The sequence below is a fragment of the Chiloscyllium plagiosum genome, unplaced genomic scaffold (assembly GCF_037043375.1).
Source record: "Chiloscyllium plagiosum isolate Xiang-an unplaced genomic scaffold, Cpla_swu_hap1 HiC_scaffold_7, whole genome shotgun sequence".
Taxonomy (NCBI): domain Eukaryota; kingdom Metazoa; phylum Chordata; class Chondrichthyes; order Orectolobiformes; family Hemiscylliidae; genus Chiloscyllium; species Chiloscyllium plagiosum.
Window position 1 is genome coordinate 89,920,352 of NW_028270145.1, and position 20,579 is coordinate 89,940,930.

At 40.1% G+C, this 20,579-nt stretch overlaps 1 long non-coding RNA gene across 3 annotated transcripts in view; it reads right to left on the reverse strand.

Moving 5' to 3' along the window:
• LOC122551733 (uncharacterized) overlaps positions 1-16,371 on the reverse strand; it is a 240,648-nt gene extending 224,277 nt beyond the window's left edge. For all 3 annotated transcript variants that reach the window (XR_015757544.1, XR_006312180.2, XR_015757545.1), the window contains exons 1-2: positions 16,290-16,371; positions 13,515-13,590 (exon numbers count right to left, since the gene is read on the reverse strand). This is a non-coding gene — a long non-coding RNA (uncharacterized LOC122551733). The remainder of the gene's footprint in view (positions 1-13,514; positions 13,591-16,289) is intronic.
• Between the last annotated feature and the right edge of the window lie 4,208 nt (positions 16,372-20,579).

Consider the following 20,579-nt stretch of genomic DNA (forward strand, 5'->3'; position numbering starts at 1 on the left):
ATTCATATACCCATCTAAATGCCTTTTAAATGGTGCAATTGCACCAGCCTCCACCACTTCCTCTGGCAGTTCATTCCATACACGTACCACCCTCTGGGTGAAAACGTTGCCCCTTAGGTCTCTTTTATATCTTTCCCCTCTTACCCTAAACCTATGCCCTCTCGTTCTGGACTCATCGATCCCAGGGAAAAGACTTTGTCTATTTATCCTATCCATGCCCTCATAATTATGTCAACCTCTATAAGGTCACCCCCAACCTCCGATATTCCAAGGAAAACAGCCCCAATTTGTTCAGCCTCCCCCTGTAGCTCAAATCCTCCAACCCTGGCAGCATCCTTGTAAATCTTTTCTGAACCCTTTCAAGTTCTGTACCCAGTACTCTGACCAATAAAAGAAAGCATACTAAACACCTTCTTCATTATACTACCTATCTATGACTCCATTTTCAAGGAGCTATGAACCTGCACTCCAAGGTCTCTTTGTTCAGCAACACTCCCTAGGACCTGACCATTAAGTGTATAAGTCCTGCTAAGACTTGCTTTCCCAAAATGCAGCACCTTGCATTTATCTGAATTAAACCCCATCTGCCTCTTCTCAGCCCATTGGCCCATCTGATCAAGATCCTGTTGTAATCTGAGATAACCTTCTTCCTATTCTGTGCCACATTTAATAAAGATACCTATCCCATGTGCCTTACAATAATTTTATCGATTTATCATGTTACAGCAACTTGTGGATTCTCACACCATGGTCCCAGTGATCTTCAGTACTTTGAAGGATCCTATCATTCACAATGTAATCCCCCGCTTTGTTATCCCTCCCCAAATGCATTACCTCGCACATTTCTGACTTGAATTCCATGCTTCATTGCTCTGCCCGTCTGTTCAATCCATTTATCATCTCCTGCATTTTACTTTCTAAACCAATCTGCCATTTATCAAAACCTTCTTAAAGTACTCATAGTCAAAATCAAGTGGATTACCCTCAACCACACACCTGGTTACCTCCTCAAAAAAGTTGATCAAATTTGTCAAACACAATTTTCCCTCAACAAATCCATGCTGATTCTCTCCAAGTAATCAATGTTTCTCCAAGTGCAGATATATTTTGTCCCTCAAAAGTCTTTCCATAACTTTCTCAGCACCAAGCTTTGACGAGGTCTGTAATTTCCAGATCTATCCCTTCTTACTTTTTTAAATAATAGAACAACGTGAGCAGTGCACCAGTCCACTGGCAACTCACCTATTACAGAATTAATGTAAAGAATTAAAATTACTTTCAGGGTCTTTGGCGTCCCTCCCTTTCTTCCTTCAACATCTTCAGATACATATCATTTATCTCAAGTGGATTTACCCTTTTAAAGACTGTTAAACCCATTAGTACCCTCTCTTACTTTATGCTAATTTCACCTAATATTTTACAGTCTGAACATTTCATTTGCAGTGACCCTTCTATGAACAAAACTTTATCCACTATAACAGCTGAATCGTGCCTTTTTCTGGCGAAGAGCAAGTTGCATTGAGGATTTTTAAGGCATTCTTGCCGAGGCCCCCAGTGAAATGTCTCACTACATCTTACCAAAATGTGACTCATTAACTACCTACTTTGTCCTGATGGCATCTCTAACATCCAGTTCTAACCTGTCTTACCATATTCCATTCCAGGATCAATTTGCTGGTTTCTGATTATCAATTGATAAACCAGCTTCCTTTGCACTTGCACCATCTTTAAAAGCCTGTTTTGCATCCAGGTAAGCACTATTAGTCCAGCTGTGCCCTGCATGGTTTCTGAAATAGGAACATAAGAATAGTGGTGGGCTATTCAAACCATCAAGCCAGCCCAGCCATTTAATACAATCATGGCTGACTAAACAATTCAATGCCTTTTACTCAGCCCATCTCCACAACTCTGAGCACTACAACTGTTAATCGCAAATCTAACAATCTCTACTTCAAATGTATTCACAAACTGAATTTCTAAAGTCCTTTATGGTAGAGAATATCAAACGCTCATAATCCTCAAGTAAGAACATTTTTCTTCATCATGGACTAGAGTGGCATTGCATTTATATTTAAATTGGTTCTAGATTCTGCTGCCAGGGGAAACATCTCACCTGCATCTACCCTGTCTATCCCTTTATCCATCAAACCATTTTGCAAGTTTCAATCAGATCATCTCTCATTCCTCAGAACCTGAGAGAACACACACAGTTTACCCAAGTTTTCTTCAGAGGACTCTTTCCCAAGAACAAATTTGGTAAACATTTGATGTATTCTTTCAAGGTCACCTAGGTCCCTCTATACATCAATACTTTTCGGACTCTAACCATTTATAAAACATCTGCACATCTGTTTTCTTACCAAAGTGGATAAGCTCACATTTTTCTACACTGTACTCTATCTGCCATGTTCTTGCCAATTCATTAAGCCCTCCCCACAACAGGCATTCCCAATTAACTTTCTGTCATTGGCAAATTCTAACATATTACCTGTGGTGCTTAATTGTAAATCGTTAATATACGAAGTAACTAGCTGGAGCCCAAATATTGTGGTACCCATTAGTCACAACTTATCAATGAGAGAATGACCCATTAATTTCAACACTCTGATTTTGTCTTTAGCCAATTATGAATCCATGTCAATACATCACAAGTGCTTTAATTTTTCTAACCAGCTTCCTGTCAAATACTTCATCAAAAGTCTTCTGAAAATCTCCTTTAGTAATTTTGTTAGCAACAAATTCAGAAAGATTAGGCTACCATGTCTTTTCTCTCATCTTCCCATCTCCTGAGCATCTTTTCAACCCTGTTATCAACTTTTTTTCCTTCCACTTTGGCTAACTGATCACATTTTCTTCCCCAGCAATTTAATGGACTTTCTCCACCCTGCCAGCATAAGTGTCACCACCCTGTTTCTGATACCTCACACTCCCTCTATTGGTGCTACTGCACCCACCTCCCAGCATGTTTCATGTTCTACCATTCTCACTATTGCCTGCAACATCTTCCCTACCTACTTTTACCACCATAACCCCTGACACCACTCTCCCTGCTTGCCCTCTTAACGACTTATTCACTTTGGACACCTCTACACCTTGACGAAAACTAACAGCTGTGCCACCAGTTTTCATCTTCCTTAATAGCGGCCATGCTCTCATTCCAGGAGGAAGACAGGCCCCAATAGGGCAGAAAGATTCAAGACAGGTGGTGGGCTTCCCAACATTTAGCTCCTCACCTCTAATGAGAAGAGTGCCTTTACTCGACTATTTCAAACAGCTAACTGACTATGTTCAAGCCTCGGAATTGGTATTGGAGACTGCCCTTGACATGTGCTGGAATCTCCTGACTGAAGGTTATCTCCCATGTCTTGACTGAGGACCATGATACATTTCCTGGTTTTGTCCTGACATCAAGCAGTCCAGTCCAATGACGGGGTGGTGTTCATTTCCCTGAGCTACAGTATCCTTGTTACAACATTGTAATAAGTGACTGGTTCTGCTTCAGCTTGAGGTGCAGCATTTAAGTCTAAAGATATATTGCAAGTGGATCAGAGATGAATTATGATAATATTTAGAGGCGCATGTCAGATTGCTAATGACTGTGGACATGGGGTGTGTGTGCACCTTGAAGCATGCCCTGAGCTGTTGGTGCCTGGTTTCCAACATAGTGATCCTTTGGAGAAGGCAATAAGCTGAAGTCGCCAGGCAGCTGCTCTAAATTACATGTCAAGAAATCTCTATGTTGAGCTTATTCAGTGTGCTTGGTAAAACAGGAAGCTAAATATTAATCAAGTGAGTTGCAGCATTAATGCAATATGTAACAAGCTATAATTCCCATTATTTGCCAGTTGCCCACTGCCTAGCGGGTTACTCAACACCTTTCTTGACAAAAACATAAAAGATACAGTGAGGTGCTCTGATGTCAAGAAAAGCCTCATCTGTTTCTGTCACAAGTCTTGGCCCAGCTCATATCGCTCTGGCCCCTGTGAGAGTCCACATAATGTACCTATTGATAAGGTAAATGATTCCTTTCCAACAACAGCAATTGTAAACACCAAAGGCTTTCAATCTTAAGATACTAGAGTATGTAACTAGGAAATCTGAATGAATGTTTAGTTGAATGTCATTCCTCTCTGAAACCTTGCATTTTTCTCAGTGCTTGACATCCATATGTGAAAATGATCAGAATTTAGATTCTTCCTCTGGTTTTTGGAATAATTACATATAGCTGAATCCAAACTCTGTTAAAGACAAAATGCCAATTTACCGGTGGGGTGTAGCTTCTTTTGATTGCCAACAAATTCAAAATATTATCAGATTTTTCCAAACCATGAGATGCATAATCACAGGGATGTGATACAGTTCTTTTGAGACCAATGGCCCTCACTCCAAAAACCAAAGCTTTTTGTTCCTTCTATCACATTTCTTCCCAGCAGCATTTAGTGTAGCCAGTTTCATCTAACAATAAATGTTCAATGGTAATTTAGTTTTTTGAAAGATATTCTAAAAGTTTCCTTGAGCGATTATATGCAGGAAAATATGAATATGAGGGTGCAAAAATGTTGCCTGAATCTGCCACTAAACTGTGCAGTCTTATACTTTTGATTGGATTTAATCCGACTTATTTGCTTCTCTCAATTCAGTCTTTGATGTTCTCTCTGTCCAGAAGCAGTACTGTTGAAATAATTTACATCACATGTTTCCATCAAAATATAGCCCAGAAGAGATCTAAAAATTGTGGAATGAATCATTGTGTTGTTTTAAGCTTTCTTCCATTTAGTGTAAACTTTGAAGCAAATTTATATGAACAGTAATTAGTGATAGTTTGTGCTAAAATCTAAAGGGCTAATGATTTGATCAGAACAGATACCAGGTGCAGGAATCACAATGAGTGGTAACAGTTGGATAGGAAATGTGAGTTTAGATCACAACCAGATCAATTATGATCTTAACAAATGGCAGATAAGTTTTAAAGGCCTGCATAACCTACATGATTTGTATTATCTTGAGCTACTCTATCTTATATAGTTTTCATGTTTGTCATGTGTGATTTCTTTTTACTATTCATTCACAGGATTTTGGCAAATGTGAATATTTATTACCCATCCTTAACTACCCAGAGAGCACTTAAGAGTCAACCACATTGGATTCACATTTTGGCCAGACCAGGTAAGAATAGCAGTGTCCTTTAATTTAGATTAGATGATTAAATTATCTGCAGTGTGGAAACAGGCCCTTCGGCCCAACACATCCACACCGACCCTCCGAAGAGTAATCCACCCAGAACCATTTCCCTCTGACTAATACATCTAACACTATGGGCAATTTAGCATGGCCAATTCACCTGACCTGCACATCTTTTAGATTGTGGGAGGAAACCAGAGCACCCAGAGAAAACACACGCAGACATGGGGAGAATGTGCAAACTCCACACAGACAATTGCCGAGGCTGGAATTGAACCCGGGACCCTGGTGCTGTGAGGCAGCAGTGCTAACCACTGAGCCACCGTGCCGTCCTCAAGGACATAAGTGAACCAGATGTTTTTATCTTCTCCCAACAATCAATATCATTTTAATTATTACCCATAGGCTCTTAATTCCAGATTTTGTTTTTAATTCAAAGTACATTGTAAGACTTGAATCTGCATCCCCAAATCATTACTGGCGTCTTTGGATTAATACTATAGTGATGATACCACTAGGCTATTGTCTATCCCAAGTAACCCATGGCCATTGTAAATAAAGTTAAAAATCACACAACACTAGGCAATAGCTCAACAGGTATATTTGGAAGTACAAGCTTTCGGAGCACAGCTCCTTTGTCAGGTAGCTAGTGTGGCAGGATCATAGGACACAGAATTTATAGTAAAAGTTCAAAGTGTCATACAACTGATGTGATGTATTGAACAAACCTAGATTGTTGTTAAGTCTTAATCATTTAGAATGGGTCACAGGTTTTGATTCATGAATATGTAATGCCCCAGAACTTCTTTCAAGTCACATTCCTGAGATAACTTAAGTTTTATAAAAGAAGGTGACATCTCAGCTCAGACAAGGCATTAAAGATGTGAGGTTAAAATCTGTCTATATTCCAGCCTTGTAAGTAAGACAGATTGCACACAGACACTATACTGCCAGCTCATTTTCATAACTTGTATACAGCCCAGGATTAAATGACCTAAAAGGATTCTTCTTGAAGGAGTTAGTTCTGAACTTCTACAATCCAGAAACAGTAATATTATTTTAGCAGACGCATCACAACCTTCTGTCCACTGACAAACCCAACGAGTATTTAGAAATGTAAATCACGATTTCAGATGTTGTACACCATGTTTGCTTGCCCATAGTAGAAGCCAAAGCCATCAATATTACAATGATGCTTAGCTCATGATGTTCTGTACATTCATATCAAATGAGTGGGAAATATTTCCAACGTCTTGTGGTTTGTAATGCTGGTGGGAAAAGTTCCCATTCCCACCCCTACAGCACAAAATAAGAAATATTCCTCACATGTCATGCTCTGTCCATGAATAAATCTATTGTCGATATCAAAGCAAATTGCTCATCTTGTTTAAAGTACTTGACATACCAATAAGTGGAGCTGTGTATAATCTCTGTATAACTGTGACATATAGGATCTATTGGATGGGCAATTATAATATTCTTTATAGCCCTAGAGGCTTTATAGATGCAAAAGGACAAACAGTAAAACTAGGCCACTAGAATCCTGCTGCTATTATTTCTTACACCACAGTCAGAAATGTTACTTTGTGCCTGATGACCATCGAACAATCCTTCATGTCTACTTTGATTATGTCGAGCATTATCATCCCAATCCATATCAATATTATCAACTTCAACATCATGAGCTAAGGTACTGGAATACATAGATTCGACAGGTGTCACATTAATGTGCTTATCCCTAAACTTGTTTCCTCCTTTCTCTTACATGACACTTAAAGTCAACAGACTACTTTTAGTTTATTATTGAGATTTATAGTAAGATGATTTTACATGACAAATGATGTTTGAAAGTCGAGTCAATCCTGAGAGTTTTATTCCCTGAAAAGGATAACATGCTGGTGTTTTGAACCTTACTGTCAGTGGCAGTTGTTGCTTTATGTGGCAGTGCTTAGGGGCCTTGGTAACAATGGTTGAAATAGTGGAAGCTGGAGTGGAAATGACAGCAGCAGTGACAATTGTCTTTCTAAAATATTGAGTATGAGTGGTTTTCATGAGTCAAATGGGACTGCATTAGAAGTAGCCTTAGGAAAGACAGCAGATGAGACACTGGAGAGCTGGGGTAATTATTAACCTCAAAAGAGGCAGGAATAGCTGCAGGAGGATGTAGCAATTAAACTTTCTTTGCATCTGAGTGATAGGATATCATATCTTATTGAGGGTTGAGAAGATACATGTGAAGACATAGTAAAAGTGACTGAAGGAAAACAGTCAGTAATACCAAATGAATATTTTAGTGTTGCTGTTTTCACTAAAGTTGGTATACAGAACCAAGTCAAATCGATGGAGTTAAGGTCCACATCAGCCATGGTCAGGCTTTGAAATCTTATTTGATTCTGAGATGGGTTTCTGTACCTAGTTTCACTCATCACTTCCATCCACCTCCATAAAACTGCCCAGACGCACTATTGCTTCAGCCTACAGAGTCATAGAGATTTACAGCATGAAAACAGACCCTTCTGTCAAATCATCCATGACCAGAAAGTGTAACCTAATCTAGTCCCATTTGGCAGCACTTTGCCAATATCCCTCTGAACCCTTCCTATTCGTCTACCCATCCAGATATCTTTTAAATGTTGTAATTGTACTAGCCTCCATCACTTCCTATGGCAGCTCATTCCATACACAGACCACCCTCTGTGTGAAAATGTTGCTCCTTAGGTTCCTTTTAAAGTTTTCCCCTCTCACTCTAAACCTATACCCTCTTGTTCTGTACTCCCACACCCCAGGGGAAAATAACTTGTCTATTCATGCTATCCATGCCCCTCATGATTTTACAAATCTCTATAAGGTCACCCCACAGCCTTCAATGCTCCTGAGAAAGTAGCCTCAACCTATTCAGCCTCGCTCTATAGCTCAAGCCCTCCAACCCTGGCAATATCCTTGTAAATCTTTTCTGAACTCTTCCAAGTTTCAATCTGCTACTTATTCATGTCATTGTTGCCTCTGAACTCAATTATTCCAGTGATCTCCTAGTTGGTTCTTACATTACAGCTGCTGAAAATGAGCTCACCCAAAATTCAGCTGTTTCTTAACTCACACCAAAGTCTATCTACACGATCGCTGTGTTCACTGGCCTACATTGGTTCCCAATAAAAGCAAGCCATAATTTAAAAATCCTTATCTTTATTTTCCAAATCTGCCCTCGGATTAACCCAACCACAACTTACTATTTCTATAACTCCTTTAATTCTTAGCCCTTACATATCCATGCTCCTCCAATTCTGACATCCTGCACAATTTGGCAGCTATGCTTTCAGCTGCCTCTGTCCTAAGCCATGTACTTCTCTCTAACCCTCTTTGCATTGCTATCTCTCTTTATTCTTTTAAATACTCTATAAATCTATTTTTTTGACCAAGCTTGTCATAATATCTCCTTAAGCAGCTCGATGTCAATTTCTACCTTTTATTTTGTTCATTGATGGGATGTGGCCATCATTAGCTCGGCCAGCATTTATTGCCCAAGATCAGTTAAGAATCAACAAATCACCATTAGGCCAGCTTTTTAAACTCTAGATTTTTATTAAATTAAAAATTTCAACACCTGCCACAGTGGAATTTGAACTCATGTCGTCACAGAATGTTCGCCTGTTTCCACAAGACTATTCAGCCAGTGAAAATACCACTGTGCTATTACCTCCCCTGTTTATTGCTCCAATGTTAAAGGCATTATATAGAGCAAGGTACAATTGTGATTTTCCAGGGTTGAGGAGTTGAATAGTTGACTTGTTTTCCTCGTGGAGAAAATATTTCAAAATTCTCATTAAAATTTGCATGATTTGGAAATGGTATTTTCAGGACAGTGGTACATTAAATTTAGAGCTGTGACTACTATAAAAAGTAAAAGATAAAGTCATCATTGTCCTACTGGACTAGACCTCGTCTCATTAGCTCTCTCATTAGAGAGACAAATGGTGGTAATTTTAAACTGAGGGTTACCACACCTCAAACGAGGTTAAGAATGAGAGTGCATCATGGTAAGTTCAGCTGGTACAGGAATTGAACCCATGCTGTTGGCATCACTTTGCATCACAAACCAATCTACCACCTCTGACCATAATATGGCATTACAAATCGAATTATCTGAATACTGCTGTTGGGGAGGGTTTAAACTAATGTGGTAGGGGGCTGGGAACCAGAAGAGAAGACGTGTAGACAGTGAGGTGGAAACTCGAGACTGTAAGGGACAGGATCATGAAGTTAACATTACCAAGAGGAAGAGTAGGCAGAGAGCAGATGAACACAAAGGAACTGGTGATATGAAGTGCATCTGCTTTAATGCAAGGAAAATAGTGGGTAAGGCAGACGAACTTGGGGTTTGGATTGGTGCTTAGAAGTATGACGTTATTGTAATCACAGAGACTTGGTTGAAGGAAGGGCATGTTTGACAACTAAATGTTCCAGGACATAGATGCTTCAGACAGGACAGGGAGGGAAGTAAAAGAGTTGCATTGATGGTCAAGGATGATATCACGCTGTGCTAAAGGAAGACACTATGGAGGGCTTGAGCAGTGAGGCATTATGGGTAGAACTGAGAAATAGGAAGGGTGCAGTTACATTGTTAGGACTGTTCTACAGGTCTCCCAGCAGTGAGTGTGAAGTAGAAGAACAAATAGGTCAACAAATCATGGAAAGATGGAGAAGCAACAGGGTGGTGGTGATGGGAGATTTTAATTTACCCAACATTGACTGGGATACTCTTAGCGTCAGAGTTCTGGATGGGGCAGAATTTGTAAGGAGCACCCAGGAAAATTTTCTAGAGCAGTATGTCAATAGTCCAACTAGGGAAGGGGCCATACTCGACCAGGTGTTGGGGAATGAGCCAGGTCAGGTGGTAGAAGTTGTGTGGGCGATTTGTTTGGGAATAATGACCACAATTCTGTAAGTTTTAGAATACTCGTAGACAAAGATGAGAGTGGTCCTCAAGGAAGAGTACTAAACTGGGCCAAGGTCAATTATACCAAAGTTCGACAGGAGCTGGGAAATGTGGACTGGAAGCAACTATTTGAAGGGAAATCCACATTTGATATGTGGGAGGCTTTTAAAGATCAGTTGAAGATAATGCAGGATAGGCATCTCCCTTTGAAAACAAGGGATAGGAAAGGCAAGATCCATGAACCATGGATGACAGGAGAAATTGTGCGACTAGCCAAGAGGAAAAGGGAAGTGAACAAAAGGTCCAGACAGTTAAGAACATTGGGAGAGTAGGGCCAATCTTAAACGAGGAATCAAGCGGGCAAAAAGGTCATGAAATAACTTTAGCAAGCAGAATTGAGGAGAATCCCAAGGCCTGTTATTCATATATAAGAAGCAAGAGGGTGACTAGAGAAAGAGTTGGACCACTAAAGGATAAGGAAGGAAAGTTGTGTGTAAACCCTGAGAAAATGGGTAGGATTCTCAATGATTACTTTTCATTAGTGTTCACTGAGGAGAGGAATGTGATGAACGTTGAGATTAGAGATAGAAGTTTGTTTTCTCTGGATCATGTTGACATAAGGAGGGAGGATGTATTGGGTAGGCTGAAGGATGTTAAGGTGGACAAACCTTCAGCACCGGATGGGATATCCGGGGTTGCTGAGGGAGGTGAGAGAGGAAATAGCTGGGCCCCTGACAGATATCTTTGTAGCATCCTTAAACATAGGTAACTGGAGAGCTGCTAATGTTGTCCCCCTGCTCAAGAAGGGTAGTAGGGATATTCCAAGTAACTACAGACAAGTGAGCCTGATGTCAGTTGCGGGAAAGTTGCTAGAGAAGGTACTGAGGGATAGGATCTATTTATATTTGGAAGAGAATGGGTTCATCAGTGATAGGCAACATGGTTTTGTGCAGGGGAGACCGTGCCTTACCAACTTAATAGAGTTCTTTGAGGAAGTGACCAAGTTGATCAATGAAGGAAAGGCTGTAGATGTCTATACATGGACTTTAGTAAGGCACCTGATAAGATTCCTGCTGAAAATGTGTTGCTGGAAAAGTGCAGCAGGTCAGGCAGCATCCAAGGAGCAGGAGAATTGACGTTTCAGGCATAAGCAAGGTTCGCCATGGTAAACTAATGGAGAAAGTAAAGTCACATGGGATTTGCAGGGTGTTCTAGTTAGGTGGATAAAGAACTGGTTGAACAACAGGAGAGATAGAGTAGTAGTTGAAGGGAGTTCCTTGAAATGGAGAAAGGTGAACAGTGGTGTTCCACAGGGGTCAGTGTTGGGGCCACAGTTGTTTGCGGTATACATAAATTATCTGGAAGAGGGCATTGGTGGTCTGATCAGTAAGTTTTCAGATGACACAAAGATTGGTGGAGTAGCAGAATGCATAGGGGAACTGTCAAAGAATACAGGAGAATATAGATAGACTGGAGAGTTGGGTGGAGAAGTGGCAGATGGAGTTTAATCCAGGCAAATCTGAGGTGATGCATTTTGGAAGGTCTAATTCAAGAGCGAACTATATTGTAAATGGAAGAGCCTTGGGAAAAGTTGATGAGCAGAGATCTGGGAGTTCAGGTCCATTGCACCCTGAAGATAGCTACACAGGTGGATAGAGTGGTCAAGAAGGCATATGGTATGTTTGCCTTCATCGGATGGGGTATTGAGTATAAGAGCTGGCAGGTCATGTTAAAATTGTACAAGACTTTGGCTCAGCCACATATAGAATACTGTGTACAGTTCTGGTCACCACATTACCAAAAGGGTGTGGACATTTTGGAGAGGGTGCAGAGAAGGTTTACGAGGATGTTGCCTGATATGGAAGGTGTTAGCTATGAAGAGAGGTTGAGTAGGTAGGGTTGTTTTCATTTGAAAAAAGGAGATTGAGGGGGGACCTGATTGAAGCCTACAAAATCATGAAGGAGATAGACAAAATTGATAGATATAAGCTTTTTCTGAGGGTGAGGGATTCAACAACGAGAGTTCATGCTTTCAAGGTGAGAAGAGAAAAATTTAAGGAGAATACACGTGGAAAGTACTTTACACACAGGGTGTTAGGTGCCTGGAACGCATTTTCAGCAGAGGTAGTACAGGCAGGCACGATAGATTCATTTAAGGTATGTCTGAATCTTAAGTAGGTGAGGAGCAGAGGGATACAGATCCTTGGGAATTGGGTGATAGGTTTAGACATTGGATTTGGATCGGCACAGGCTTGGAGGGCTGAAGAGCCTGTCCTGGGCTGTAAATTTTCTTTGTTCTTCTTTGTTCTTTGAAAAGCACAATCAATGATAACTCTGAAGAGAAAATTGTGTAAATAACTGAAAACAGAAAATCCAGGACTATGAGGAAAGGGAGGTAAGTTATTCCAGTGGATAACTCTTTGGATGAGCTGATATAAGATACTACCAATTTTTAAAAAGTATGATGGACACTGATGAATTGTTAAGATATCTGTCAACATTAAAAATCACACAACACCAAGTTATAGTCCAGCAGATTTATTTGGAAGTACAAGTTTTCGGAGTGCTGCTCCTTTGTCAGGCAGCTAGCGTACCTGACAAAGGAGCAGTGCTCCAAAAACTTGTACTTCCAAATAAACATGTTCGACTATAACCTGGTGTTGTGTGATTTTTAACTTTGTTCACCTTAGTCCAACATTGACACCTCCTCAACAAAGAAATCTGTCAAGAGAGGATCAGGTGACTTTTGCAACTTCAACACAGATCCATCAATCTTCCCAGAAGTTCTGCATTGAATTTTAACAAATAAAAATATTCCAGTCACCAATCCCCATCCTACCCCATCTCTCACCACCAATCTCTTCACACCTCCCCCTAACTTTCATTCCCCCTCTTGAATGGATATGCTTAAACAGCACTCTTCTGTGGAATTTCACACCCGTCTTATTGTTTATGTTTATCTCAAAACGCAAAGACAATGAACTCCTGGATTAACAATCTATGCTTAAAAAATGAGAAAGATCATTATTTGTCACATATTGATTATCAATAGCCTTTGATTACATCACTGAAACTGCTTATCTGATATTAAAAGGTTACCATCCATGATAGGAACCATTTAAGAAACATTTCTACAATATTGACATTCTTTATATCAAAACTTACAGGAGACTTGGTGACCTAAGTTAGGTTCCTGGACCTACTTCCAGTCATCACCAACATCACATACTTCCACTTCTATGAAATTGCCCAGATATGCTATTGCTTCAGCACATCTGCTGCTGACATCCCTATTCAAGTCTCTGCTGCCTCTAAGCTCCATAATTCTAATAGTCTCATTGTTTATTTCTGCATTACATTCAACATAAGGAAACTTATCCAAAGTTTAGCTGTATCCTACCTCACATCAAGGTCCATTGACTCATCCCTATTGTGCACATTGATCATCAAGGTTTCAGCTTATCTCTTCTCTCAGTCTGTAACAATAGGCACAATGAGTCAAATGTACACTCTTTGTGTTGTGTTCTTTCATACTTTGATTCAATGATTTTATGGTAAGATCAATGTAAACTTCTACAATCCACACCAAATCTAATATCAATGAGTACTCAACTCATATCTGGACATTGGTTTTCACTTTGATTTTCAAATGTTTCAGCTGGTGTTGTCTTGTAGTGTGATGTGAGGAAGAGTTTGTATAGAGATTGGGGATTCTACAAAATTGATGAAGTGATAAGAGCGAGAGACCAATCCAAAGGAAACAAAGCAAAGCTGATTCCGTGTTTGCAATGAGCATGAGGCTTGGTCTGGTGTAACTTTGTGCTGATTCCTGAAGGAACCATTGGGCGAATTGATGGGTGGTGCTGTGAGTGAAGATGTTGGACTTTTGCTTTGTGTACTGGAGTGAGCAGTGAATAAAGAGAAAGACTTACCGATACTGCTTGAGTGAATTTACCAAAGGGCTTCCTGCATAAATGCAGATCCTGAAACCTTTCACTATGTTTGGTGAGCAGCATATTAGGCAGGGCCTCTGGCCTCCTGGGAAGAAAACTTTCACCCTAATTCTTCCAGAGGCATCTCCGAGCATGTGTTTCAGAATCTTTATCCTTACTTCTCCTCCTTTAGAAAGGAGAATTTTTTTTTACCACCACCTTAACACACACCGAGTCACAAGGGACTGGCACCCTTTAAGAGTAGCAATGCCCTTTTAAATAAGCCTAAAGCTGACGGACTAACTGTGGCTAAGTTCCCTGTTGGGTCAGCCAATTCAGTGGGAAAACTGCCAGTGGGAATCTAATGTGGCCCATGAGGTAAAATATTCAGGCTTTCCTAGGTTTGCTTTTGAATTGAAGCCAGAGCTCCTGCCGGGAAATAGACCTGGAATTAAAGTCTGACCTAATATTCAAGCACCGCTTAAACTGAGTTAAGCTTTTTCTTTCTGTGGCACAATTTAAATGTTCTAAGATAAATTTATTTGAACAGCCTTAGTCAAATTCCCAGTCGACATGAGTCAACAACACAAACAAGCTATACTTTAATTGGTACTAATTGGGCCAGTTTCACTCAGTGGTAGTTGGAATAGTTGCTGTGGGAAACAGAAATTTGCTTACACAGTCGGGATTTCCCCAGTGAGCATAAGAATAAAGCCCGTTATTGGAGTCAGTATAGTGATAACTTTAAGGTATATCAAGGTATATCTAATACATGTTAACTCCACCCAGGAAATGCTTCCTGATATAAGAGCAGCACGGTGGCTCAGTGGTGAGCACTGCTGCCTCACAGCGCCAGGGACCCGGGTTCAATTCCCACCTTGGGTGACTGTCTGTGTGGAGTTTGTACACCCTCCCCATGTCTGTGTGGCTTTCATCCCACAATCCAAAGATGTGCAGGCCAGGTGAATTGGCGATGTTAAATTGCCCATAGTCTCAGGTGCATTAGTCAGAGGGAAATGGGTCTGGGTAGGTTAAAAAGAAAAGAGGTGGCACAGTGGCTCAGTGGTTAGCACTGCTGCCTCACAGCACCAGGGTCCCAGGTTCAATTCCAGCCTTGGCAAATGTCTGTGTGGAGTTTGCACATTCTCCCCATGTCTGCGTGGGTTTCCTCCCACAGTCCAAAGATGTGCAGGTCAGGTGAATTGGCCATGCTAAATTGCCCATAGGTTAGGTGCATTAGTCAAAGGGAAATGGGTCTGGGTGGGTTACTCTGCGGAGGGTCGGTGTGGACTTGTTGGGCCGAAGGGCCTGTTTCCACACTGTAGGGAATCTAATCTATATAGGAATCAAATCTGCGATCCAGTCTGTCATCGTTATGCTTTTATGGACATAGAAAGTATGCTTAGCCATTTTTGTTCTCATCACCTCAATCCCAGCTCCCAAGAACGAGAGGTTACCAGTAAATATAAGAGTGTATCCTGCTCTTCTTGTATGCTTCAAGTACAAAAGTACAAAACAATATAACTCTCAAGTACATGTCATTTGTATACACTAACACCTTGACAGTACCACAAATGAATCAACAGTCCAATCTAAGCCACATCCTATTATAGTTTTTAATCAAAAGGAGAGGAATATCTAGTGGGTGGTAAAACAGGCTACTGATGTGTTGTTGCCAGTTGTGTGTTGACATCAAGGATCCATTTCCCATTAATATACCTATGCTCATTACTCATCTTTTTCTGCAATAACCTTGTGAAACTACATGGATGATTGAAGTTACCTATGTAAAATTGTCACACTGCAATGACATTCTCATGTTAATGTTTTGGCACTTTATCTTCCAACTACTCAACTTCCAACTACTGCAAAGAAGTGCTCAGATTCCAAATAGCTCTGCTTCCCTAAGTCACTGTAAATTTTAACAATTCACTGTACATAACAGCTTAAAATCAATTTATGATTAAATAAGCAGAGAATGTTAAAAATGGGAGAGGACTGAGGACTGGGTATGGATCCTGTTATGCAACAGCATGAGCATTCAACATATGGAAAGCAAGTTTAATAAATATATGAAGGAAAAACAAGTTGCTTCCCACAGTCTTCTCGTTACACTAATTGAAATTCAGGTAAATCAGGATTGTCAATCTACGACAGACTGACAGTCCACTCAGCTAGATTATTGCCCAGGCAGTGAAGATTAAAATTGGCTCAAGTCACTCATCAACAATTTAACACAATACCTGAAAGTCTTTGCTGCAGTTTTGCTATTCATTGCTTGAAATTGGTACCAGACAGGAACTTGAGACTGGGGCCTAAATCTTGCTGGGAAAGTAATGGTCAGTTCATGACACCCAATGAACTAACAAATGGTTCACATCACTGGTGCATCAAATTGAAACTGGAGGACTGTACCATTCCACAGTATAGGGTTATAATGCTGGCTGCAAGTTGAGCTGTGGTGAAGTATCGTGGAGTTTTGTGCATGTACACATTGGCATCGAAATAGTAATTAAATAGCATTAGTCCAGAGCCAACAGGACAGCTGGGGTTTTGTTAACACTAAAAAGTTTAAAAATAAATTTTACAAAGTAACTGCACAGTCATCAAAATGTTTAAAGTTCACTTCGCAACAGCTGAAGTTCATCAGAGTTCATGGCACCCTCAGATTGGTGCCTTCATTCTCTGCTTATACTCCAGCTTTCTTTTACTTTACTCTAGCTTACAAAACCGCAATGCAGTAGGTCCATCTTCATTAAGGTGAATATAAGTACACACGATACGACTCTGCTGGTGTTGTCCCATCAACCCAATACAGGCCCATGTTCCTGTCCCTACTTTTAATAGCTCTATGTGCATTCAGAAAATAACACTGGTTCATCTTCATGCTTTCAGCCACCACCCCCTCCCATTTATTTCTCCACCCCCGAGGCTTCCAGCCTCATTCCTGATGAAGGGCTCCTGCCCGAAATGTTGATTTTCCTGCTCCTCGGATGCTGTCTGACCTGCTGTGCTTTTCCAGCACCATTCTAATCTTGACTCTAATCTCCAGCATGTGCAGTCCTCACTTTCGCCTATATTGTCACATTTATCTCTTTCTGAGTGGAGCTCAATTCCACCCTAATGGAGACCAGTATATTTAATTTCAATGAAGCCTCTAACATTATAGAAATGCTTTGAAATTACAGTAACAGACTGGCAGAAGAAGCAACAACTAGCATTTATTTAGCATATTTAATGCAGCAAAACATCCCAGGATACTTATAAGGGACAAATTGATACTCAATTCATTAATTAGGTGTAACTAAATCTTGATCAAAGAGAAAGCCTTTGGAGAATGGTACGAAGGAGTATAAGATAAAAATTTGAATCCAATGTTATCTGGAGATGCTGCTATCTAGCACTAAGGAAATAACTTGCTTTTATATGTGCCTTTTACAATCATGAGACATCTTAAAGTGTTTTATGGTCAATTAAGTATGTTTTGAAGTGTAGCTATTGTTGTAATTTAAGTGCAGTGAATTTTATGCATATTGGTCACAATTGGAACTCAGCTATGAGATTTGAAAGAAGAGATTCAAACTTTGCCAGCTCATGTGAACTTTCCCCACATTTGGAGTTGTATTTTGCCTGGTACTTGAGGAGCACAGTGTTTGAAATGCAATGAATTGAAATGGCAGCACAGTGCAAGGAACTGGAAGGTGGCATGTTAGCCTTCTGTTATCAAAGCAAAAAAATGCCTACAGTTTGTTTTCTGAGAGCACTAAACATGAGCGTGTAGCAACTTAAGAAGAGGGTGGTTCTTTTCAGTGATTGACCAAATCAGTTTGGAAGGACATCTCAATCAATGTAAGCAAAATAATAACACAGTTGAAGAAACCGACATGGGAATCTAAGTATTCTCATTTCCTTCTACCCTCACAAGTGAGTGAATAAAAGAATTTGGATATTAACTCCACCAGTCATTGTTCATCTCAGTCCTCCATTATCAAATCAAAGCATTGCATTTTAAACTGGTAGAAATCTGTTTTCCATTTGAAAGCAATGCTGATTAGCTGCTCTCTGGTGATTTGAGGGTTGGCACATAAACCTGTTGGCAAAAACACAGTTCAAACTGTTGTGCAAGCACTGATCCTCCAGTGAGTACTTTAAACCAAGGAAGGTGGTCCCTAGATGTTATACACATTTTCTTTTTGGAGACACAGGGAGTCTTTTTGTTTGTTTAAGATATTACCTGTAACCTTAACATCTGTTTGAAATCATTAAAGGCAAAAGCAAAATGAAATCAGTACAGCCATTTGGGTAAAACACCCATTTGTTGAACCACTGATGACACGAATTGTAATTGGTGAGTTTTCTGTTAATGTCAGATTGACAAATGCTTTATGCAAACTTATTTTATTTTGTAACCCATAGAGGTTTCTTTTAACATGTACTGATGGCTCCATATCAGTGTGGAGCCAGCTCTGTCATTTTTTCCGTATGGAGGTGGTCTTAACTTTAGGGATAAGTGCAAATCCAGGCCAGAAATTTGAGCTAATCCAGATTGGATCAGACTGAGTTGAGACACAGAAAAGCTTGGTTTTTTTTTAATCATGGAATTTCTGCTTTTTCAGCTGGAATGTAGCTTTCCCATGCAAAAAATGCTCATGTCAATATAGAAGATTGCCTGGGACTTGGTCAACGTGTAGACTATATGCAGCTTTATGTGACAGTGAGATTTTATTTATTTACCTGAGAACATTACACATTAGGCTCTGATTAAAAATAATTTTCAGGCTGACAGGCCTCAGCCTTTCCCTTAGCTCTTTTATCAGAATAGTGCTCTGACAAAATTGATGCATGTGATTCAGAGTTAAGAGGAGTGTAGGGCGCTGCAATTTTGAAAAGTAAGCACCATGAACTTGAGACAATGATATGAAATATAATCATAAAATGTTTGAAGTTTTCACTTGGCCACTTAAAGGGAACATTAATCGATGTAATATGAAATAAATAGAAAAGTGGATCAAAGTAACCGGAATGAAAATCTGACGTGCATATTATTCCACAGGTACTGTATTGCAACTATCTAGCGTAAGGGGACAGTGCTAAGTTATATCATCTACCTGTGCTATTTATTTATTTATAGAGGAACATAATGCTGCACTGTGTATTTTAATGTATGCTCAAGTATCCCTTTTCAATAGTGGAAAGGAACTGAAGCTGATGATCAAGGAAGCTGTCAAGACCCTTCAGAGAGGGTCCAGCAATAACTCCATACATTTGCAATTCTCCTTTGATCAGTGTTGGTGAAGATTCCTCCTTTGTGTCTTGGAATCAAGAAGTCAACTTTAGTGCCTATCAACTGATGTGAGCAGGATGATGATGGCCACAAATGGAGTCAACTATCTCACGAGCACTGACAATAAGGCAGCTGGTATCACTTATAAGGGAGCCTACAGGTGTTTTTTTTTTAATATACAAATTATGGTCCATTAAAGAACAGGGTAAGATGTAATATAGGATGTTGATTTGCTGTTGTGTATTTTGTGTTACTTTTCAAGACCATATTTAACCCTGTCCTGTTTTCAGAAATCTTTGTTTTAACCTTAAAGGTGACAGTGGTTTAGTTCATTATAAACAGGCTTTCACCTCAATTGCTAATGTTAATTAATTTGATCTATTTTTAATTTTTTCATCATGTATCGCAGTCCGGAGATCTCCTTGATTACTTCTGTTCCAGCCAAATAATTCTCAATGATTTAAAACACTCATCCACTCTTCATGACTTATTTGCTTGCCTATTCTCATTCAATGTCAACATTCATAGATTCATAGAGTCATAGAGATGTACAGCATGGAAACTGACCCTTCGGTCCAACCTGTCCACACTGACCAGATATCCCAACCCAATTTAGTCCCAGCTGCCAGCACCCCGCCCATACCCCTCCAAACCCTTCCTATTCATATACCCATCCAAATGCCTCTTAAATGTTGTAATTGTACCAGCCTCCACCACTTCCTCTGGCAGCTCATTTCATACACCTACCACCATCTGCATGAAAACGTTGCCCCTTAGGTCTCTTTTTTATCTTTCCCCTCTCACCTTAAACCTATGCACTCTAGTTCTGGACACCCCGATCCCAGGGAAAAGACTTTGTCTATTTATCCTATCCATGCCCCTCATAATTTTGTAAACCTCTATAAGGTCACCCCTCAGCCTCCAACGCTTCAGGTAAAACAGCTCCAGCCTGTTCAGCCTCTCCCTATAGCTCAAATCCTCCAACCCTGGCAACATTCTTGTAAATCTTTTCTGAACCCTTTCAAGTTTCACAACATCTTTCTGATAGGAAGGAAACCAAAACTGCACGCAATATTTCAACAGTGGCCTACCCAATGTCCTGTACAGCCGCAACATGACCTCCCAACTCCTGTACTCAATACTCTGACCAATAAAAGAAAGCATACCAAACACCTTCTTCATTATACTACCTATCTATGACTCCACTTTCAAGGAGCTATGAACCTGCACTCCAAGGTTTCTTTGTTCA